Source organism: Lactuca sativa, chromosome 3 (assembly GCF_002870075.4).
Source record: "Lactuca sativa cultivar Salinas chromosome 3, Lsat_Salinas_v11, whole genome shotgun sequence".
NCBI classification, from domain to species: domain Eukaryota; kingdom Viridiplantae; phylum Streptophyta; class Magnoliopsida; order Asterales; family Asteraceae; genus Lactuca; species Lactuca sativa.
Window position 1 is genome coordinate 28,773,494 of NC_056625.2, and position 25,349 is coordinate 28,798,842.

Genomic DNA, 25,349 nt, shown 5'->3' on the forward strand with positions numbered 1-25,349 from the left:
ACGACCGTGTAAATCTATGTAAAGCCAAAATCTTCATTTCTTTGATATCTTGCTCCTCGGTGCTCCGCAAGTCCTGAAATTTTGTCCACAACTTTTATTTACCTCCTCCAACAATATCCTACCTCCAAAAGTCCCTGAAATATCACAAAAGTATTTGAATGAAATTGTCTTATGAAAAATCCCGAAAAACATGCAAAATGCATGAGTTTAAGCCAATATGCAATGTACTTTTATGAAATAAAACTACAAAATGGGTACATGAAATGCACCTAACAATATATATATATATATATATATATATATATATATATATATATATATATATATATATATATATATATATATTGGCTTAGGTTATTGTATTATAACTATTTATTGTATGGATGTAGGATTGATTGCATGTAGACCAATCATTTTATTTATTTTAAGAAAATGATTAATAAATAAGATTGAATTAAAGATAATTGAAAAATAACATGTAATTTCATAATAAGGGTATTTTAGACTAACTAACACCAATTTAAAAAAGGAAAATTGCAGATTTTATGGAATAACTAGTTCTTTTAACTTAAAAGTTTGATTTTCTCTTTTTGGATAATAATTCTATTAATTTGGACATTATAATAGAATTTGATTATGGTTATCTTGAAAAAAAACATTTTATTCTAATGTTATCAATACTACTAAAATCAGTTATTACATTCATTCTTAAAGAATACAACTATGAATATTAATTACATTTATTCTGAAATTGTTGATTATCACTAGAACATTCTTGAAATTGTTGTAAGAATCATCATCTTCTTCTTGTAACGACTTCATCTTCTACCGGAATCCAAAATACACTTAAATCTTCTTTCAGAATCGAAAATACATTTGATCTTCTTTTCAAATACAAAATACACTTGAGAAAAATTATTTTTGCAATGTCATTTGATTCCAACCATAATAGAAAAAGTCCACATGACTTGATCTTCTTTAAGAATCCTGAACAAGCGAACCAATTTGTTTAGAATTAGAATATTATAACTAACAAATTATTTATATACATATAAACACATTCTGATGGAATACATTTATAACAAACATTCTGATAGAAAACACTACATACCAACTGACAAAATAGACGTGTCCATCCGTAACTTAAGACATGGATCTTGTAATTGCCTATTACAGGAAAAGAAAACCATAAAAAGTTACTATAATTGAAAAAAGAGAGTACCTTAAGATATGTAACAATTGGTAAAAAAAAAAAAAAATAGGAACGATCGTACGATGCTATCTTTTGATTATTAAGCAATATGAGTATTTTATTAAGAATGGTTGAAGGAATTTAACCTCTTTTATTTAAATAAGTTACTGTGAAATATAAAACAAGTAGCTATTGATAAATTTCGTTATGATGTATGGCTACGAACCATCACCGGTTTGTGAAATTAGCATATAACATCATTTGAACGCAACAAACTTAATTTTTGTAACAACATGTATCTAGTTGATAATTAAGTTAGGTTCTATGTAAAACGTGTGCTTAATAGTTGTGTAGGATCTAAATTCGACAAATATACGAACCAAAGTGACAAAACGTGTTTAACGATATGGTTAACCGGTTAAATGTCACGAAATTATACATTGGTCAATAAATTTTATATTTAAATAAATTAAAATATAAAATGAATTATTATAAGGTATAATTAAAATGTATCCAAGTGTTTTTGAATAAAAAGAATAAAACATAAACATTAAAGTTCAAATACACAAAAACTACATTGTTATTTTATACTAAGTATACATGTATGTATTTATACATATGTATTATTATCTAGTGAATAACTAGTTATGGGTCATTACCTAAAGTGATTTCATGTAAGGAATATGATTTCTAAATCAATTAAGATAAGAGAATTGGTGGAGATAAGTGCCAACTTAACTAATAAGTGCTTAATCACTTAAGACATTTTACTAAGAATGCTTCTTAATCCCTCTTCTAATTTTCAAGATTAAGACCTTCCCTCTCCTTACCTAGAACTCCTAACTAACTAAATATCTAGTAGTTAGTTAGTTAACTAACTCTATCTCTAAGCAACCACCCAAGCAAGTGGCTAGACAAGATCACATCACTTAAACTCACATCCCATCACAAGCTAGTCTAGGTTTTGTCCCCTTATCCTCTTCCACCCTTTCCTCCTTCATAACCACGAAATTTCCTCTTCATTTTACCCTCATTTGACCAGCCAATACTCCAAGTAATTACTCTCAACCTTCATCTCATTTTCAAGCACAAGAACTTCCTTCCAAAGCCATCAAAACCATGAACTAAAGGGTTGCTGTCCCTTTTGTGTTTCAGCCACCATTTCACCCATCTACACCTTCCTTTTGCTTGATATTTTTACCACCAAATACCCCTGGAAGTTACTTGTTTTGATACTCAAAATTATTGATTCAAAACAGTGAGTAAACTACCCTTTTCTTGCACTTTTGCTGTGAAATTTTCGTGACAGCAACATAGCCAAAAGAGTGGCTGTTTTGGAGCATCAAACCAACAACCAAAAGTTCATCTTCAACTTTCCATTCTTCAAGTATTCACATAAGGTGAGTTCATACCCCTACATTTTCATGTTTTATTCAAGTTTTAAGGGGGGGAATACAAGTTAGAACACTAAACATAACTCAAATTTAAATGACAGCTTTCTACAGAAAAGTTGAGTCCTGTTCACGGACTGTTTTGACCATCTTAAACTTAATATCTTTCAAAACTGTACAATATGCAAATAGTTCAAGTTTATACCTTTCTAATGACTACTCGCACACGTTCATACGATTTTTCTACAATTTATGGCGATTTTTATAAAACTGCCTGTCATTTCAGAAGTGATTTCGGACCAGTCTGTGAAGATGTTCATTTTCACACTAGTTTGAGACCACTAAAAATCATAATAAAAATTAGGAGCAAAGTAGACTTATTTTATAAACTCTCAGAGGTGACGGATTCAGTTTTTGACTTACGATGATTTTTCTATGAGTTTTCTAAAAACAGGGACAGTAAAGGGTAAAACTGTCAAAAGTGGTTTATAGATTTATTAACACCTTCTAACATTTTTGAGTAATGTTTATACATTAAGGAAGTTAAAACACAATCATTTAAATATGTTTAATGACCATTTTTACAAAAGTAATAAGTACAAAAAGGTCTTTAGTATCAAACTTAAGGATTATTTCATGCAAAGTTTCTAATAAAAACGTAAGAATATGAACAACAATTACGAAACATGCCAAATTATCCTTTAAAACTTATACATATATATAACCATATACATATATATGTTTTGTTTACAAACTTGTCTTCTACATCAAAAATTTAACTTTACTCGTTTTTATCAAATGAATCACTTGTGATTTATTACTACTATGTGAAAACTCTTGTCATACTTCGCATGCACTAGATTTATACAAAGTATTTAGAAATTCCAAAGTATTCTTCGTTGCTAAACCGTTTTATACATTCTAAAAACTTATGATTTATGCTTTGTCAAACATTGTGAAAAAGGATAAACTTTGCATACAAAACTACTACTTTAATACAGACTTAGTTGAGAATCCATGAGACGTGTACATCTTCAAACACTGCCTTTTTGATAAAAGGTATCGCTACAAGTCCTGTCTATAACCAGAGTCTCCCGTTCGGAGAACGTGTCAAATGTGTATAGATCTATACGGGAAGTCATGATCCCGCGCCCTGACTGTTAGCTACAGTCCGCCTTTTGGGGTGACAGTTGTCATAACGCTACGACGCCTGAAGAACGTCGCTACAGGCATATTATGTTTAGTATGGTTATAAAACTCATCGGATATACAATTATTATGGTATTATGCTTTTATGAAAGAGTAGCTATTAAAACTATTCTTCATCTAACAAATGCGATCTTCGTATAGCTTTATTATATAAAACTATGCCACACCTTTCGAGCACGTCGATTGCTTGCGATTTTCGGTCTTAGAGACTGCCAGTTATGTCAGGAAAATAAGGGTTTTTCCTGTATACAAACCAAACAACTAATAGGAAAATAAGGGATTTTCTCGGTACAATTAGTTGCAACTTATAACACGAACATTCATATGCATTTCATACTTTTATAAGAAAATAAGGGTTTTTCTTGGAAAACACAACAAATCATAACTCCTTACATTTGAAACAGTGCGTTTTCTGGAAAACATACACGAACTTTCGAATGGCGTACATTTTCTCAAAACACTACTTATGAACTCACCAACTTAATTGTTGACACTTTTTCTTTGAAATAACTTGTATTCTCAGGGAACCGCTAAGCAGATTTGGAAATCAACTTTTGGGGATTAACGTGCTGACGTTAATTACTTCTTTTGAAGGATGTTTTTGTATTTATCTTTTGAACAAGTAACGAATACGATTATGTAAACATTTTGGAAACTTTAATATATATGGTGGTGTGTACTTTCCTTTCTATGAACTGTTATGATACTGAATATGACGTCCTCCGCCCCAGAACGTTTCCGCCGTTCGTGGTTTTGGGGTGTGACAGATTGGTATCAGAGCATTGTTTATAGTGAATTGAGTATATCAACCCATAAAAGATATACTAACTATAAATACAATGGGATTAAAAATACTCTGATTTAGAGTTTATACTTTAAATAATAAAATATTTAAGTAAGTATACGTGCTGCATTCATACTAAAATCAGTGTCACTAGGACAGTACAAAAGAATTACGATTGTTGGGCAACACAAGTGGGCTTAGAGACATATGGTCAAAACTGGGAAGATATAGCCTGATCGCCTATATTATCCGAGGGTTGACTAGCATGTGCCTAAGTTTAAATGTGTAGTCGCAACAATGCTAAAATCTTACCAACCCTACCACAATGAGAACAATAGAACATAACATTAAAATTAAAATACTATAGGAGTATTTGGTGTTACTATAAGTACTTTATACTTGAGAATTAAAACGGGATCCTCATTACTAAGTTGATAGTTGCTAAGTGGATACACTAAGGCTACATGTAATTAGGATGTTATAGACTTAGAATCAGCGATAATTTTGCCTTACCCCTATTCTGTGTGAATTTGGAAATAAGGTCACTTATTCGAAGGTCTATCCTGTTTAGATTACACATAGCTGGTATGCACTTCACAAATAGTGATGTAACTAATGAGGGTTTTCTAAATAATTATCTAGATAGTTCGTCTAATAATTATCCACTTACCCTAAATTCTCGCATAGAAATCATAGTTGGGCTCCATCCCCTTGACAACCAGTATCTTCCGAATGAAGTCATAGCTGGTTAGTTTGGAGAAGAACCAGAGAATGATCATCCTATCCCTTTGGATGATCATCATGATGAAAACCTTTCAGCCGATGCTAATCCCGAACTAGAGGTTGAGAACCTACCTCGAGCAACTCCCATTCCAATTCCTAACCCTCGTCTAGCTCTTCATGGCCCGACACCTGATTCGGTGGAATGCTTGGAAACATGAAGCCAAGAACAAGATCAGCCCATGCCATTTATTGGCGACCGAAACTTTTACGACCTGAGCAATGGGGGCTCAGCAGGTAGAATCTTGCCAATCATGGTCCGCAGAGTGGCCCAAAATGAGATTCAAGGCAGGACAGCCCAACATCAGATTGCCGAAGTTGTCACCGTTGCAAGAATGAATACCCTCCACACCACTCATCTAGAAGATGCTCACAAGAGATCATAAAGAAACCATGAGAACCTGCTGCAAACACTAGCTGAAAACCCGAGCCAAAGTCATAGAGCTCCAAGTACGCCAGAGGGTGTAATAGAGACACCTACTTGACATGGAACGTCAATTGGTTGAACTAAGAATTCACCAAAGGAATTACCGTCACCAGTAGTAGACGCTTTACTTTATTTCCCTTACAAAAAGAGGAATCGTATTCTTCTGTCTATGCCTGATGTGGCATTTTCTATGAAATTATCTTGTACCGTAAGTACTTTAGTTAGGTCTTTATACTGTCAGGAACTATCTCCTGTGTATATGATGTAAGACCTTTACAAGGCCATTTTCCTGAACCTTTACGCCGTAAATATCCAAGATATTGACCGCCGGCTAACTTTTGTGTCATTTCCATCATTCAAGTACTCTTATCATACTCTCATTGGAGTCTATCTGAAACCTGCTTTAGTTAAGTCATTGGACCATAGCAAGTTAGATACGGAGACATTTCCAAGTCTCTTTCAGTGGTTGGATTTTATTATTCACCAATCCACGATACCTCAACTTGTACAACAAACAGTGACATTCCATACCACCACCATCCCTACTACCTCAGTGCCAACAAGACCATATGTTGGAAACCTGCCAAAATGCACCAAGTGTAGCTTTCATCACAAAGGAAAGTGCAGGGAAATGCATTGCAAGAACTATAATGAAAAAGGGGCATACCACAAAGTTCTGTAGGGTGCCGGCTCAACAGACCAACCAGAACACAAAAGCTGGGATGAGTCGGACTTGCTACAGATGTGGAGAAGTAGGGCATTTCATAAAGGAGTTCCCGGAGACTAAAAACAAAGATGTCAAGAGCATCGGAAGTGTTTTAGCAACAGAGCGTGGGAAAGCAGTAATAGACCCCGCTGAGATTCCGGTACGTTCATTCCCGATAGCACATATGCATGGATACTATATAATAGCAACGCGGAGAGGAGTATTGTGAGTCGTAGATTTAATCAATTTCTCAACCAAAAACCTCAAAAACTTAAACGAAATATTTACAGTAGAATTGGAATAATCAAAAGCACTAGAGACGTGTACATAGGGTGCACTCTAACACTAAATCAACCAATTCATTCAAATCATCCTAAAACCGGTCACAATAAAAATTTACGACATTTTCATTTTAACAACGTATTAGTTAGTTTCCTCACCATACCGATATCATATATTACGAAAAGTCCATTCGCCTAAACCCATCCAGTAATAGAGCCCTCGTTGTCTATAACGACAAACCGGACACAATCCCCCGACTCACCTTTTGCAACAAGACTCAGAAGTACCTACACAGGAGGCACCACGCCGTCCTAGCCTGTGCTGTGGATAAGAAACAAGAAGAGAAAGACATCATGGATGTTGAAAAAGCCCGTAACCTTCTCGATATATTCCGAGAAGATCTCCTGGGAATACCATCCATACGGTAACCCGAGTTCAAAAATCAACCTAAGTGTAGTAATTGCGGAAAAGGGTTGGGGTAAATGCCATCTCACCCAAGTTAATCACCCCACTCAAGTAGAGACTATGGACCCATACTAGTGAATCTATGATTACTAAGTGTATATATTGGAGCCCTATATAATTAAGATTCTACGGACTTAGGGTTGGTAATTCCGCTTTAAATCCTTTTCCTTGTTTGGATGTGGGCTTAGAATAGAATCACCGATTCGATTGTCTTTTCAATCTTAATTATATACGACTTATAAACACAAAGAGATGATAGGTGAATCAGTTATGAGTCATACCATGAACTCCATGACAAGTTACCCAGGACAGTGGATGGACATGCTACCACTTGAGCGATCGCGGACAAATCAACCAAACCCACACACTTTTTACCGACCAAGGATACAAAGAAAAATAGAAAAGCTAATAGGAGCATATACAAAGAAAATTGCAAGACTGCATAGTATACCAGTGTCTATCATTTTGGATAAGGGACAGGCGATTCGCCTCGTGTTTTTAATAGTCGTTAAAGAAGTCCTTTTTATCACCCTCAAACTGAAAGACAAAGAGGAAGAACCATTCATCGAATCCTTATACAACATCAACTATTACATTAACATCAAGGTCACGTCATTCGAAGCTCTCTGCAGAAGCAAGTGTAGATCACCTCTTTGATGGGATGAGGTAGGTGACACAAAAATAGCTAATAGGCAAGTTCCTAACAACACTTTCACCAGCCCCCAGAACATACGAGAAACTACAGAGAAGATTGTTCAAACCCGTGAATGATTGAAGGCATCCCAGGATCGGAAGAAGATCTTGTCTGATGAGACTCTTGTTATTCCACTGGATGAAATTGAAATCAACGGGAGTCTAAACTTCATCGAAGAACCGGTGGAAATCATGGATCAAGAGGTCAAAAGGACGAAACAAAACCGCATACCCATAGTGAAGGCCCGTTGGAACGCCAAGCGAGGACCTGAATTCACTAGGGAACGCGCGAATCAAAAAAAAAATAAATAAATAAATAAATAAATAAAACACCCCCAATTGCTTAGTGATATCCCGTCTACAAGTTGAATTTCGGGGCGAAATTCTTTTAACGGGGGGAGAATGTAACAATTGGTAAAAAAAAAAAAAAATAGGAACGATCGTACGATGCTATCTTTTGATTATTAAGCAATATGAGTATTTTATTAAGAATGGTTGAAGGAATTTAACCTCTTTTATTTAAATAAGTTACTGTGAAATATAAAACAAGTAGCTATTGATAAATTTCGTTATGATGTATGGCTACGAACCATCACCGGTTTGTGAAATTAGCATATAACATCATTTGAACGCAACAAACTTAATTTTTGTAACAACATGTATCTAGTTGATAATTAAGTTAGGTTCTATGTAAAACGTGTGCTTAATAGTTGTGTAGGATCTAAATTCGACAAATATACGAACCAAAGTGACAAAACGTGTTTAACGATATGGTTAACCGGTTAAATGTCACGAAATTATACATTGGTCAATAAATTTTATATTTAAATAAATTAAAATATAAAATGAATTATTATAAGGTATAATTAAAATGTATCCAAGTGTTTTTGAATAAAAAGAATAAAACATAAACATTAAAGTTCAAATACACAAAAACTACATTGTTATTTTATACTAAGTATACATGTATGTATTTATACATATGTATTATTATCTAGTGAATAACTAGTTATGGGTCATTACCTAAAGTGATTTCATGTAAGGAATATGATTTCTAAATCAATTAAGATAAGAGAATTGGTGGAGATAAGTGCCAACTTAACTAATAAGTGCTTAATCACTTAAGACATTTTACTAAGAATGCTTCTTAATCCCTCTTCTAATTTTCAAGATTAAGACCTTCCCTCTCCTTACCTAGAACTCCTAACTAACTAAATATCTAGTAGTTAGTTAGTTAACTAACTCTATCTCTAAGCAACCACCCAAGCAAGTGGCTAGACAAGATCACATCACTTAAACTCACATCCCATCACAAGCTAGTCTAGGTTTTGTCCCCTTATCCTCTTCCACCCTTTCCTCCTTCATAACCACGAAATTTCCTCTTCATTTTACCCTCATTTGACCAGCCAATACTCCAAGTAATTACTCTCAACCTTCATCTCATTTTCAAGCACAAGAACTTCCTTCCAAAGCCATCAAAACCATGAACTAAAGGGTTGCTGTCCCTTTTGTGTTTCAGCCACCATTTCACCCATCTACACCTTCCTTTTGCTTGATATTTTTACCACCAAATACCCCTGGAAGTTACTTGTTTTGATACTCAAAATTATTGATTCAAAACAGTGAGTAAACTACCCTTTTCTTGCACTTTTGCTGTGAAATTTTCGTGACAGCAACATAGCCAAAAGAGTGGCTGTTTTGGAGCATCAAACCAACAACCAAAAGTTCATCTTCAACTTTCCATTCTTCAAGTATTCACATAAGGTGAGTTCATACCCCTACATTTTCATGTTTTATTCAAGTTTTAAGGGGGGGAATACAAGTTAGAACACTAAACATAACTCAAATTTAAATGACAGCTTTCTACAGAAAAGTTGAGTCCTGTTCACGGACTGTTTTGACCATCTTAAACTTAATATCTTTCAAAACTGTACAATATGCAAATAGTTCAAGTTTATACCTTTCTAATGACTACTCGCACACGTTCATACGATTTTTCTACAATTTATGGCGATTTTTATAAAACTGCCTGTCATTTCAGAAGTGATTTCGGACCAGTCTGTGAAGATGTTCATTTTCACACTAGTTTGAGACCACTAAAAATCATAATAAAAATTAGGAGCAAAGTAGACTTATTTTATAAACTCTCAGAGGTGACGGATTCAGTTTTTGACTTACGATGATTTTTCTATGAGTTTTCTAAAAACAGGGACAGTAAAGGGTAAAACTGTCAAAAGTGGTTTATAGATTTATTAACACCTTCTAACATTTTTGAGTAATGTTTATACATTAAGGAAGTTAAAACACAATCATTTAAATATGTTTAATGACCATTTTTACAAAAGTAATAAGTACAAAAAGGTCTTTAGTATCAAACTTAAGGATTATTTCATGCAAAGTTTCTAATAAAAACGTAAGAATATGAACAACAATTACGAAACATGCCAAATCATCCTTTAAAACTTATACATATATATAACCATATACATATATATGTTTTGTTTACAAACTTGTCTTCTACATCAAAAATTTAACTTTACTCGTTTTTATCAAATGAATCACTTGTGATTTATTACTACTATGTGAAAACTCTTGTCATACTTCGCATGCACTAGATTTATACAAAGTATTTAGAAATTCCAAAGTATTCTTCGTTGCTAAACCGTTTTATACATTCTAAAAACTTATGATTTATGCTTTGTCAAACATTGTGAAAAAGGATAAACTTTGCATACAAAACTACTACTTTAATACAGACTTAGTTGAGAATCCATGAGACGTGTACATCTTCAAACACTGCCTTTTTGATAAAAGGTATCGCTACAAGTCCTGTCTATAACCAGAGTCTCCCGTTCGGAGAACGTGTCAAATGTGTATAGATCTATACGGGAAGTCATGATCCCGCGCCCTGACTGTTAGCTACAGTCCGTCTTTTGGGGTGACAGTTGTCATAACGCTACGACGCCTGAAGAACGTCGCTACAGGCATATTATGTTTAGTATGGTTATAAAACTCATCGGATATACAATTATTATGGTATTATGCTTTTATGAAAGAGTAGCTATTAAAACTATTCTTCATCTAACAAATGCGATCTTCGTATAGCTTTATTATATAAAACTATGCCACACCTTTCGAGCACGTCGATTGCTTGCGATTTTCGGTCTTAGAGACTGCCAGTTATGTCAGGAAAATAAGGGTTTTTCCTGTATACAAACCAAACAACTAATAGGAAAATAAGGGATTTTCTCGGTACAATTAGTTGCAACTTATAACACGAACATTCATATGCATTTCATACTTTTATAAGAAAATAAGGGTTTTTCTTGGAAAACACAACAAATCATAACTCCTTACATTTGAAACAGTGCGTTTTCTGGAAAACATACACGAACTTTCGAATGGCGTACATTTTCTCAAAACACTACTTATGAACTCACCAACTTAATTGTTGACACTTTTTCTTTGAAATAACTTGTATTCTCAGGGAACCGCTAAGCAGATTTGGAAATCAACTTTTGGGGATTAACGTGCTGACGTTAATTACTTCTTTTGAAGGATGTTTTTGTATTTATCTTTTGAACAAGTAACGAATACGATTATGTAAACATTTTGGAAACTTTAATATATATGGTGGTGTGTACTTTCCTTTCTATGAACTGTTATGATACTGAATATGACGTCCTCCGCCCCAGAACGTTTCCGCCGTTCGTGGTTTTGGGGTGTGACAAGATAGAACAAATTGGGGTCCTTTTCCTTGATAAACTCGAAGACAAGAATAATCTGCCACATACAACAATAGCAACCAACAATGAAAAAGAAACAAAAAATAAATATATAAATAACTTATTTCAAATACCACATGGAAATGTTGCAATTTCTTGTGAACTAAATGATGCAAGAAAAGCTACATGCTCTCCTTGGATTCCATGGGCATTAGGTATTGATAAGTTTGGAAATCCATCTTCAAATTTTTTGTCATTCAATGTTTATCCGGTATGATTATCTATGTCGTAATAACTAGTTTCTAGTGTTTTATCTAGGTTGAATAATCGGATTTGATACTAGCACCAACAAAAATTGATCATTAAAAGGTGCAACAGAATGTTCTATATACCAAATTTTACATGTTATTTTTTTAAATAATCCCTAATTTGCATTGGAGTCAATTGGATCGAAGAAGTTAATGACATACCTCAAACTGATACTATGAAGCTCAATTGCATCGGATTAGGCACAATCCTTTGTGCAAGCGCCTCCATTTCATCAACATAAAAGAGGCACAAGTTTTTAGAAAATTTAAATCCGGAACTCATCGACATCGGAGAAGCATTAGAGGAAGGAGGCTTGATAATAATGTGAAACAGAACACGTCCAGTGACACAATCGACAATCGACAGTCTGCTGTGAACAAAGACGAAGAAGAATCCGATTGCGTTTTGGATTTTGATCCTCCTTTCTTCTTATTGTTATTATCATCTTTGCTCTCGATGATCCAAGAAGCTGCTTCTTCGACATTGTTTAACTGCGTGGGAACTAAATCGAACATAAAACCTCTATCCAAACTTGTACTTATCTTCCCAATCACCGACCTTACTTGGCACTGGACGACGACGACCGACAATGAAGGGTCAAATGATGTTAGTGGCCGGCGATGGAGATGATGGTAGCGGTGGTCGGCAGCCACGAGGACATTGTCTGGATTGAGTTGGGGGCGTAGAAACGAGATCGGGGAAAAGTTCAATAGAGAACCATTATTAATCAATGAACCAATCTAAATCGTCAATATTTAAAGCGATCAACGACAAAATAAAGGGTTGTAGACTTTTACAATGGACGCATATACACCATATTATAACAAACCCACTTGTTTTCGTTTATTTTTTTAAACTATTTTTATCGAAAAAATTCTGAATATACCATTGTTCATGATTTTTCATCCTCTTTCCATAGAGATCCATATTGATATACAAAAAATGTTTTTTTTTTCAAAAAAACCCACTTCATTTCTTTGTTTTTTGAAAAGTTCAGGCCTATTTTTTTATCAAAAAATTTAATAATATATCAAAATTCATATTTTTTCTGGTACTCTTTAAACATAGATTCATATTAATGTAAAAAAAAAATGAAATTTCAGTATAGATTCATACTACGAATCTGCTCATTGTGAATCTGAGCAGATTCACAATATGAATAATAGTAAGTCAGATTCACATTGTGAATGTTAAAATAGAAATATTTATAGTTTAGATTCACAATGTGAATCTGAACTAATCGAGAAAAATTGAGATTTTTGGGATAATTGTTTTTTTTTTTTTTTATAAAATTAAACTTAGATATTCAAAAAACAACAAAACGAAGTAAGTTTTTTTTCGAAAAAAATATTGTTTTTTATATGTCAATATGGATCTCTCTGGAAAGATGAAGAAAATCGTGAACAACAGAATATTCCGTTTCTTTTTTCGATAAAAAACGTGGCTGATTTTTTTTTTAAATGAAAAAAATAGGTGAATTTTTTTGGTAAAGAGGTGAGTTTTATGGTATAACCCGGTGTTTGTACGTCCACTCTATAATTGTACATCCTTTTCCCTTGACCGTTAGTCATTTTAGATTTTGACGCTAACGATTGGTTCCTAAGTTCTTTATTAATAATGATTCTCTATTGAACCTCACCTTATATATATATATATATATATATATATATATATATATATATATATATATATATATATATATATATATATATATATATATATATATATATATATATATATATATATATATATATATGGGACGGTTCACTTGAGATTTCAAAAATATTAGAGATCTTGTGATTCAACCTTAGGCACATATTTCTCATTCGCCGCTCTAACGCTCTAGCGTACCAGCATAAGTGGGGTATGCCTAATCATAAATGATTATAATATATCTCTATTCATAGATTGAGTAATCATATATGACTATCACAGTTGCTAGCAGAAGAGGTGATGATGACAGAGGTGACGGTGATATAAGTGACGAATGTGACAGTAGTGGGGTCGGATGGTGTCAGAGGTGGTGGCGGTTGTGTTGGTGGGGATGGTGGCGGAGGAGAAAGGAACGACTGTGCTATATAATTATTTATGATTAGAACATGTATGTCATGTCGGTACGCCGGAGGGTTAGTTTGACATATGTGAAATATGTGGCTGATGTTGAATCTCAAGATCTCTATTTTATTTTTGATGATATATATATATATATATATATATATATATATATATATATATATATATATATATATATATATATATATATACATATAGCTAGGTTCAAATGTTTCTAGCAACTATTGTGTGCACCAATCACAAATTAGTAAATATTAAGTAATTAATTAAATCAAATAAGGGTATTTTTGGTTTTTTGTATTTACAATTAATGAGGCCATTTAACTTAATCCTACAATTAAGAAAAGAAAATCAGTATTTTAAAACCCTAAAAATAACCCCTTTCGTTCATTTGCATCTACAGAACATTGGCATCTTCCTCCAACGGTTCTTTCTTCCTTCAACGACTCTCCCCTTCGACGACAAAAATATTATATGCTCTACTAACTATGTTTAAGTCATTCCCCGCAAATGTTACTGGTGTAATGGCTTTTTCCACATCTCGGTATACATTTCCAGCTTATCAATTTCAACCTTTCACAAAAACATTTGGTTTATGTTTTCCTAGATCCTTGTCTGCTGATGGGGTTATGTTCAGTGGGAACAGGCCATATTATCTTCTTCCCAACTCAGATGTCGATCTTCAAATTCTTCTCTCTTATATTCCATTACTCAGTTATCCTGATTCTTTTGGTTATTTTATTGGTGTCAAATCAGTTGTAGTTAAGGGAAGATCCATTGACGTTTCAAATAGCACCATGAAGCTTAGTACGATTGAGCCTTACACCATTCTGATAATAGACATTTACAAGCAACTGGGAATCCTTCGTGTAAGGCCAGTGGCCCCTTTTGATCTTTGTTTAAAGAATCAAATTGGACGTTCCCATGTTAGTTTGCTGATACACACATAGCACCAACCAATTGTTTATTGTTTGAAATAGTATTTTAGTTTTGCACACCAAGTGTTTAATGAATTGTCCAACTCAACCAACATTCTTGAGATTTTGCATAATTTTTCTGCCCACTAAATGTTAGATGAAATGCCTATATATAAGACTTCATCTTTTTTCATTACAGTTTTAGGATTACATGATTGTATTGCATATGTTATACGCATATTGGTTTTTAACATTTTTTTGATGATTTCTTTGTCTATTTATAAGGATCATGGTCTTTGTTGATACACACCTAGCACCCACATTATTATTCTAACTTCATTAATTGTTTTAGATGAATTTTGGCTTGTTTGATGATAATGCCTAACAAGTGTTTGTAGAAATGCCTGAAAGAAAATCTAAAGAATTTAACCTTTTGGTATGCATTCTGCTAGAATTACTAGCAACACATCTTTTATGTAATTGTTTAAAAAAGGTGATTAATTTGTCTATGTATTATTTTGGTTCAATTTGTGATTTTGAATTCCAATTTCTATTGCCCCTCGTAATTGTATATTTGGAATCTAAATTATATTAGTAGTAAATACAATACTTTTGAATGTATTCTATGTATTATGACAGAATAAAATCTATGTATTCTGCCAAAATATATTTTATGTATTATGTCATATTCTATGTATGCTAACAGAATATATAAAGTGATAGTTAATTGTAAGTAACATGTTTTTTTACCATTATAAGTTTTTTTTTTGTTTTTTTTGTTTTTGTTTTGTTTTGTTTTTTGTTTTTTGTTTTGTTTTGTTTTTTTTTTTTGTACTTGGATTTTGTATTTGTATTTGTGATAGGAATGGTTAGAAGAATGCGTTGAAGATCTAATAGGAATAACTTGAAGAATGAATAAAGTTTGATCATACTCACAATTTAAGAATGTTGTTATTTTTTAAGAATTTTATTCATTTTTGTTGATATTCTTTTAGAATATGTATAATTATATTAAAATGTATAAGGTTTTTAGTCTGTAAGAATATTTATGAATTTGTATTTAAGTTCGGATGTATAAGAATATATTAAAATGTTGTTATTTTTCAACCTCGGATTCAAGAATTTTGTTTTTCTTCAATAATATTCTATTAGAATAAATTTGTGAAAGAACATCATTCTAACAAAAAAATATTCCGACAGAATAAAATCGGTTATGTTTACAAATTACGTTATAATTAAAATTCAATTAATTAAAAAAATTCAGACTTTTTAAATTAGGAGAATTAATTATCCCTAAAAATCCAAAAATTTCCTTTTATAAATGTAGTTAATTGTCCAAAATACATTTTGCTAAAAATTGTGTGATTATATGGTATATGTTACCCATTGTAATATCATACACTCTCAAATCATGTCCATTGATTAATTTCATCCATTGGTCTAGATCTGTGTATTCCGACACACAATAGTTAGTAAAAACAAAATAATCTAAGTGTATATATATATATATATATATATATATATATATATATATATATATATATACACTCCTTAATAAATGAATGTTTTTTTGCCACATGTCAATCTTTCATTAGTTTTGACACTTGTCATTTTGTGGTGTTTTTGAAATAAATATTATCTACTTGTCAGTTTTTGGTTTGTTTCATTTTTTAAAATTAAAGTCATATACTTATATAGGTAAAGTATTAAATATCATATATATGATATTAAATTGCAATAAATACATTTCTCGCTTTCTTATTTTAAAGTTGTACATTAAAAAATATTATATGTTTACACTTTAATGTTTAATCTTTTTTTAAATCAACCCGTGTAATACACGGGTCTTACACCTAGTATATATATATATATATATATATATATATATATATATGTATATATATATATATATATATATATATATATATATATATATATATATATATATATATATATATATATATATAGGTTCAGGTTCATTTGAGACCATTCTAATTTTGTGAGACCGTGAGACCAAATCTAAAAATAATTTTAAAATGCAAAATAAATGGAAACTCCAAAAAAAATTTCTTTAAATATTATTTTCGGAACTTGAATTAACTAAAAAAAATATAAAAAATAAAAAAAAATCCGGTTTTTTTTTTTTGAAAAATACGTGAAATATTCTAATAGAATATTACACTGTACATATTCTAAAAAATAATTTTAAAATGCAAAATAAATGGAAAACTATAAAAATTATTTTTTTAAATATTATTTTCGGAACTTGAATTAACTAAAAAAATAAAAATAAAAAAAATCCCGTTTTTTTTTTTGAAAAATACGTGAAATAATCTAAAAGAATATTACACTATACATATTTTAAAAAATAATTTTAAAATGCAAAATAAATGGAAAAATCCAAAAATTCTTTTTTTAAATATTATTTTTGGAACTTGAATTAACTAAAAAAAATAAAAAAATGTGTCTCACAGTCTCACAAAATTAGGCCGTCTCACATGAACCTAACCCTATATATATATATATATATATATATATATATATATATATATATATATATATATATATATATATATATATATATATATATATTTCCGCAATCAACTTTGAATCAAGATTTTTGCTTTTTCCATTAGTGATGTATATATATATTCCAAGGGAGACCCCATTTTGATTTCATTTTACAAAAAGTTGATTTTTCCTTCTCGCAAGTCTATTATATATTGAAAAGGAATTTCTGACACACATGTTTGAAAATGTAGAAATTACTTATTGGCTAAAGACTATTCAAAGACGAGTTGAACTATTTTACTTTGGTTGATATTTGTATATTTTTATGAATCAAGTTACATAAGTAAATCCTTTAATCATATTAATTATATTATTATACTCCCTCAAATTAATTTTTTTTGAATCTGCAATTCTAATTTATACTTAAACTAAAAACACTTATTCCATATATGTCTTCCACATGATTTGAATCCTCGATCTCAAAATAAGAGGATAGCACGTGATATCACTGGGCTACAAGTCTTTTGGTATATCGGTTAAATTAAACTGTGAAATCAAGAACCTCAAGATTTTTATGAAATGTGACCTTTTATGTGGTTAGAAGTTCTACTCATGTCGTTGAAAAATATGTAGAAGTAAAAGTAAGATTATAAAGAGTCTGCATATTTACCATTCTACAATTTTCTTTTGTAGTTAATAATCTTTGCTTAAGTTTGACAACAGTGAACGTAACTTTTTATTGCGTCTTTTTATTTATCGTTCAACAAACTTATAATATAAACTGATATAGAATGACAACTAATATATTATTAATTTACTTTTTATAAATTTACGCAATTAACAAATTATAAGATCATCTCCAATTATATTTTATTTTTCGAATGCAAAGTGATTTCTTTCCAACCTCATTCTAAACTCTCTTTTACATTCTAAAAATAAAGTGTGTTTGAAGATTGTGTAATAAGACTCGAAATTGAAGATGTAACTATTCATTACTGTTTGAAGCTTTTACTCTATTTTATACTTTATAATTTATAATAAATAGAAGACAAAACTTCTTAAATGGTCCCTATGGTTTTCAAAAATATCAAGTTTAGTCTTTAAGTTTAAAAAACCTCACAGATGGTCCCTGTGGTTTCAAACTTTTAACAAATTGTCCTTTTTGTTAACTCCGTTAACTTTTGACCGTTGAGTGAAGGGTATTTCAGTCATTTCACAACCATAGGGACCATTTATGAAGTTTTGCCTTAATTTTTTTAAAAAAGAAAAATAAATATAATTATTTAATATTAAAGGGCCCCTCCCTCCCTCTCTCTCTCTCTCTCTCTCTCTCTCTCTCTCTCTCCAACCAAACCACCGATTGATAAAAAAAACAAAAATGTTTGAATGCTCATATGGGCTTACTCTTCCAGATCCTTCGATTCCTTCCTCCGGTCATCGCCGACCACCACCAGATTCACCCGTTAATATAGCCGCTCGTTTTTCGCATACCACTCCACAAGTTCAGTCAAGTTCGTCGTGTTTTCCAGTTGATCCATTGTGAATGATGCATAACCATAAAATGATGGGAGAATACGGGATTTTCAGTTCCAAAGACGATAAACGGTAATAGTGCTTGGTTGTGATGGTTGTTGATCAAGATGGGTAAAGAAGGTGGAGAAGACGATGAACAGTAACTGTAAGGACTATTTTTGACAATTCTGATAAATGAAACAAGGGTCGTCTTCTTCATCAGATAGGTAAGAGAACGGACGATAGTTCGATGGCAGGGAATTGGTGGTTCGGTGGTGGCAATTGATCACAAAGAGCAAAACAAGAGGCTGATTATCAATAACTATAAATGGGGGGATGATGGGATGTCAAGCCCACCAAGCAAATTACACCCTTTGATTGCTAAATAAACGTAATATAATGGTAAAAAGGGGTATTGATCCTCGGGGAAATGGTTGTATTCAATCACCAATGCAATTCAATAGAACTAGTGAAATTAAACTAATTAACTACAATTAAACTAAAGGGGGGGGGGGGGGGGTGTGATTACTTGAAAACTAAAATACTTGAATAACTAAAAACCTTGCAATTAAGCAAGTTGATGAGATGCTCAAAGATTGGGAATAATTGGTTAACTAAGGCAATTCAACACAATGAACATTTGTGTGTTTATCATTAGGATCTAATACAAAGCTTATCCTTCATCCCAAATTGGTTATAGCAATCATGAAGCATGATATGCCAAGATTCCTCATAAGTAGTATGGAGGTTGGGGAAGCCCACAACACACATTCTTAATTAAGATCAAGGGTCAATTGAAGCAATTAATCCCAAGAAATCAATTAGCCTTAAGAATGAAGGAATCCCCAATTCCTAGAGGATGTCAAATGCTTACACATCCATAAAGGAGTTATGATTCATAAGCTAGAGATGATTTCTACCATCATAAAGCCTTTGTTCTAGATAAATTCAATGATCCAATGCAAAATCAATGAAATAAATCAACCATTGCTCAATCAAATACTAAGCTCATGATCAAAGCATCAATTAAGCATAAGAATTGCAAACTAGAATCATAAACATGGAATAAATTGATAATCAACATAAATCCTTCAAAACCCACAAACATTCATTGGTTTTCAGCCAAAGTCAACCAAATAAGAGTATTGGCCACTCATGGCAACAAAGTAACAAGAACAATAATCTAATTGCATAAAGAAACTACCTAAGATTTGGAAAGATGAAAGGAAGTGGTTTCTAGCTCCCAAAATCGCCTCTTGCAGGTCTCTAATGGTGGAAAAACGTAAATTAGCTTCTAGATCTGATCCCTAAGGGTTATGGTGTGCCAAATGACCAAAATGCCCAAACTGGGCAGTTGCGCGGGTACCGGCGCGACGAAAATTCCACCCGCGCAAATGTTGCTGTAATACTATTGGTCCACCAAGCCACTCCACCCTTCCACTACCAAAGATTCCTTTGGTCCCCCTCCTTGTCCATGTAATTTGAAATGCACCAATCATCATTTAGCCACCAAATGGATGCTCCAAGCCCAAACTTTGAATTTTATGATCCATCTTCACAAGCCCAAATGATTCAAGCCAATAACTTTCAAAGCCCAATTCTTCCTCTTTGATTCTGCCAAGCCCAATAATGTCTCAGAAGCCCACTAAGCCCGTCTCCAATCAACCCGCAACCGCAACAAGCACCGAAAAACCTACAAAATATCTCATGCAACATAACAAGCACCCGGTATGATCCATACTAAAGAAAAATAAATAAATTACAATGCATTAATGATAAAAAGATCTAAAAATCTAAAAATAAACTAATAAAATAAGGAAAAAAAATAAGCTATCAAATCACCCCAAGCTTAAACCTAACTTGTCCTCAAGTTAGAACAAGACTAAAAATGAGCTCGGGATGAACTATCTAAAAAGGAAAAAGAAAGATACCATAGAACTTGGTCAACATCAGTCAACATGGTCAGAATTAGTCCTTCAATGGACCCTACGCATCTTCAAAATGTTCCCCGCTTTAGAACCATAAACCACATTCTTAACCACTTGATGGGCGAATAGATCACGGCTGGATGCGGTCGCGGTGTGCAAGACAAAGGAAACAGAGATGCGCCCAGTGGGGGCACTTTAAATCACCAATGTAGACCATAGTGCACGAAGGAAATGCGCCTCTTCACACACTATGATTCCTACATTTGTCAGGCCAAAGTGTATAATAATGAAATAGGGTTTTGTAGTACGGCCTCCGGGCAAACATCCAGTTTCAGAGGCTTCTCCCTTGTACTGTCCTTTACAGTCTACCGTCTCATCGACAGGGCCTTTTCTCACCAAAAATCAAAAATAAAATAAAATAAAATAATAAAAACTCTACCTAACCTAAATCTAAACCTAACAACCTAAATCTTCAATCTTGAACTTCTGTTATTGGGTCTTCAATCACATTTGCTGCTTGACATCCTTTTTTTTTTTTTTTTTTTTTTTTTTTTTTTTTTTGCAAACTAGATATATAACATAAGTCTTGAACTTGGAACCTTGTTCTTTTTTTTGTGTTGCTCTTTTTCTTCATTTTTCTTCTTTGTGTTTTGTTGCTTTTCTTGAATCATCTTTTATCGTTTCTTTTTTTTTTTTCTTTTTCAATTTTCTTTAATTTTTTTTTTTTGTGTTTTCTTCTTGGAAGGTCTAAGGAATTTCACCAAGTAACATATGACTCCAATAGTGAAAATTGAGTGATAGATAGAGGCTAATATGAACACCTAATGATCATTGACAATGTGCCAAGATCAACTAAAAAAGGTGGGGAATGACTCAAAAATGGGTGTTACCGAAAAGACTTGGTCCCAAAAGATGTGAATTGGGGGACCCACTTCAAAGTTCATCAAGTACCTCAATGCAAGGTGTGATAAACAAAATCTATCTAACTATCTACTCTAGAGCCCTAGAAAAATGATAACCTATCCTAAAAAGGCGGTGAGAATCTAACTAAGCAAGGCTCGGACGAGACTCGGGAGTACTAAGGGGTACTCCCTCCAAAACCAAGATACGAGTCTTCAATATCTTCAATGTCTTCAAAATACCTTACCGGGCTAGTCTTTGCTCGCACACATTGGCATGACCAACCACATCCCTCCGCACCTAGACCCAATCAAGCTACCTGCATCTGACCCCCACACAAGCGGTCTCAAAGTGGTCTGTGAGGCTCAAAACTTGTCCCATTCATCAAATACAAGGAATTCCATATCAAGACCCGGGACCAATCTATGATTCAATCCTTATGACTCTGCGCTATGGTACCTGTAGGGATGAGAAGACAAGAGAGAACAAAAATGCATGAACCTAACCTAAAATGCATCTAAAAAGTATGAAAATTAGAAAAGAAAGAAACAAAATATGCAATATTTTTTTTTGAATTTTTTTATGCAATTTTTATGAATGCCCTAAATGACTAACTCTAAATGCAACTATATACAACCTAAATGCAATAAAAATAAAAGATTAGATTACCTCACCCCAAGCTTAAAATGAAGCATTGTCCTCAATGCTTAGGATGAGATTAAGGAAGGATCGTACCGGGATCAAGGTGGAGGAGGCACGTGTGGACGGTATGGAAGCAACACATGGGTTGCATAATGATGCTTGGATGGAGTTCTTGGCAGCCTAAATACACATGGATGAAAGCTTGGTCGCGCAAAGGACGCATATGAAATGGCTCGAAATTTTCTTATGAAATGACATATTTGCGCGGGTACCCTCGCAAACTTTGCGCGAGTGGGGGGCATCCGCGCGCACATGTCAGAATACATCCCATGTTGGGGTAATTTGGAACTCGGAATCTGCGCGGCTGGGGGTCGGTCGCGCAACGGCTGCGCGGGCACCCGCGCACAACAATCAGAGAGCACCCCATGTTGCTGTAATTTGGAACTCGGGACCTGCGCGACTGGGGTCGGTCGCGCAAAGTCTGCGCTGGAACCCGCGCAAAAGTCAAAATTTTGGAATTTTCAAACTTCACCAAAATCACTGGAAGACTTCTATATGCTTATTTTTAGGCCAACTTCAAGTTTAGAAACACCCAAAACTTCAAGCGGAGAATATTTATTCACAATGCATTTATTTAACGTCCTTGCCAAGACATAGCCCCGCTTCCGTCAACCTTCGTAAATCGGTGTTTCCATTGTTACGTTGTCGAATTCTCCCGTGTCAAAGCCTTCATAAAATAGTTTCAAATGGTTCCCATTCACTTTGAAGATTTGGTTTGTTTCCAAACTCTTGATTTCAACCACACTAGGATCAAACACTTTTATAACAATAAAAGGTCCATGCCATCGAGATTGCAATTTTCCCGGGAATAACTTTAAGCCTGAATGATAAAGAACTTTTTGACCCGTAATAAAGTGTTTTTGGGTTATGTACTTGTCATGAAATGCCTTTTTCTTCTCTTTGCACCTTTTGAACCTTTTAATTATCTTCTTCTTGACCACTTCCATCATTGGAGGATCCAATCTTCTTTGAGGTTCCCTCTTAGGATTACAATCATCTTCCATGATTATCTTGTCTGTGCATACATTAGGGTTTATCCTGTTTATTGGCTCAATCACATCAACCTGATACAATGGAGAAATGTTATTAGGATACCTCATTCCTTCAAAGATGTTGAAGTTAATGGTTTCTCCATCAAACTCCATAGTTATCTTTCCTTTATGGACATCAATGATTGTGTGAGTGGTATGCATGAAAGGTCTTCCAAGGAGGATCATAGATGATATGGAAGGAGTTTTCTCTTCAAGATCAATGACATAAAAATCCGCCGGAAAAACAAGTTGATTAACTTGTACTAACACATCCTCCAACACTCCTCTTGGAGACACACTTGACTTGTCTGCTAATTGAATGATTACTCCAGTTTCTTCCAAAGGTCCAACATTAAGAGATTGAAAAACCGAATATGGCATCACATTAATCGAGGCTCCAAGATCTAACATAACACTTTCGACATGCAAATCACCAATGGTACAAGGGATAGCAAATATTCCCGGATCCTTGCATTTGGGAGGTAACTTCTTTTGGATAACCGCAGACACATTTGCATTGACTTGAATCTTTTCATTTGCCTTGAATTTTCTCTTCTTGGTGCATAAATCCTTGAGAAATTTTGCATAACTTGGAATTTGCTTAATAGCATTCAATAGTGGAATGTTGATTTGGACCTTGCGAAAAGTTTCAAATAATTCATTTTCTTCCTCTATCTTCTTGGAAAAGGCTAACCGGGAAGGGAAGGGAGGTGGTATGACCAATGGTTTGATGGGTTTTTTGGAAGAGTCAGGTTGATCAACGTTTGGCACAACTGGTTCCTTTGGAGGAACCACAACTTTTGGAGGTTCCACGATGATCACTTCATCTTCGTCTTCTCTTGAAACTCTTTTAGGTTGACTTTCTCCAAGTGTTTTCCCACTTCGCAAGGTAATGGCACTCACATTGGGGGTTCTTCTCGGTTTGTGATGGAAGTTTACCCTTTTGTTCTATCTTGTTGAGAGCGGTTGCCAAGTCTCCAATTTGTGCTTGAATGTTGGAGAAAGTATTCTTGGTTTCATGTTGAAATTTGGTTTGGCTTTGAGAAAGAGAAGTGACAAGTTCTTGAAGGCTCATTTGATGGGTACCACTTGATTGGCCTTGTTGTGGAGGTTGTTGATAATTTAGAGGGTTATAAGAATTTTGTGGATATGGAGGTTTTTGGGATTGGTATTGTAGATGTTGGGGTCTCATCAAAAGATTTGGTGGATTTTGCTTTGGTGGATAAGGGTTGTTTTGGTTATTCCTCCAATTTGGGTTGAAATTGTTTTGAAATCCCGTGGGTCTTGGTTGACCTTGATATCCTCCCATTGCATTCACATCTTCCAGTTCACTTCCAAGTGTGGGACACTTATCCGTATAATGGCCCGTCATTGCACAAATACCACATACCATCAATTGTTGACCACTTCCCACCACCATTTGACTTAACACATTAGTCAAGTCCAAGAGCTTTGATTCCAAATGTTGAGTGTTGCTAACTTCACCAACCACTTGTGTAGAATTTCTCTTCAGTCCCAAAATTCCTTTGATTTTGAGAAATGGTACCAAAAAGTAATCGGGTTTCGTGAGGGGTTTTGTTGAAGATGTCACCACCACTTGAAGCATCAATCATCCTCCGATCTTTTTCATTCATACCCTCATAAAATTGTTGAAGAAGTAGTTGTTCGGGTATATTGTGTTGAGGACAACTTGTACACAAATTGTTGAAGCGCTCCCAAAAATCATGAAATGTTTCATTTTCCCCTTGACGAATCCCCAAAATGTCACTTCTTTGACTTGAAATGCGGGAGGTGGGATATAATTTGCTATTG

The 25,349-nt window shown here is 33.5% G+C and overlaps 2 long non-coding RNA genes across 2 annotated transcripts; both read left to right on the forward strand.

Annotated features, from left to right (window-relative positions):
* The first annotated feature begins 1,774 nt into the window (after window positions 1-1,774).
* On the forward strand, window positions 1,775-4,481 carry LOC128132585 (uncharacterized). Its single transcript, XR_008230680.1, has 2 exons — window positions 1,775-2,592; window positions 4,316-4,481. It is a non-coding gene; the product is annotated as an uncharacterized LOC128132585 (long non-coding RNA).
* Window positions 4,482-8,875: 4,394 nt separating this feature from the next.
* Window positions 8,876-11,582, forward strand: LOC128132586 (uncharacterized). The gene is made up of 2 exons (XR_008230681.1): window positions 8,876-9,693; window positions 11,417-11,582. It is a non-coding gene; the product is annotated as an uncharacterized LOC128132586 (long non-coding RNA).
* The last annotated feature ends 13,767 nt before the right edge of the window (window positions 11,583-25,349 follow it).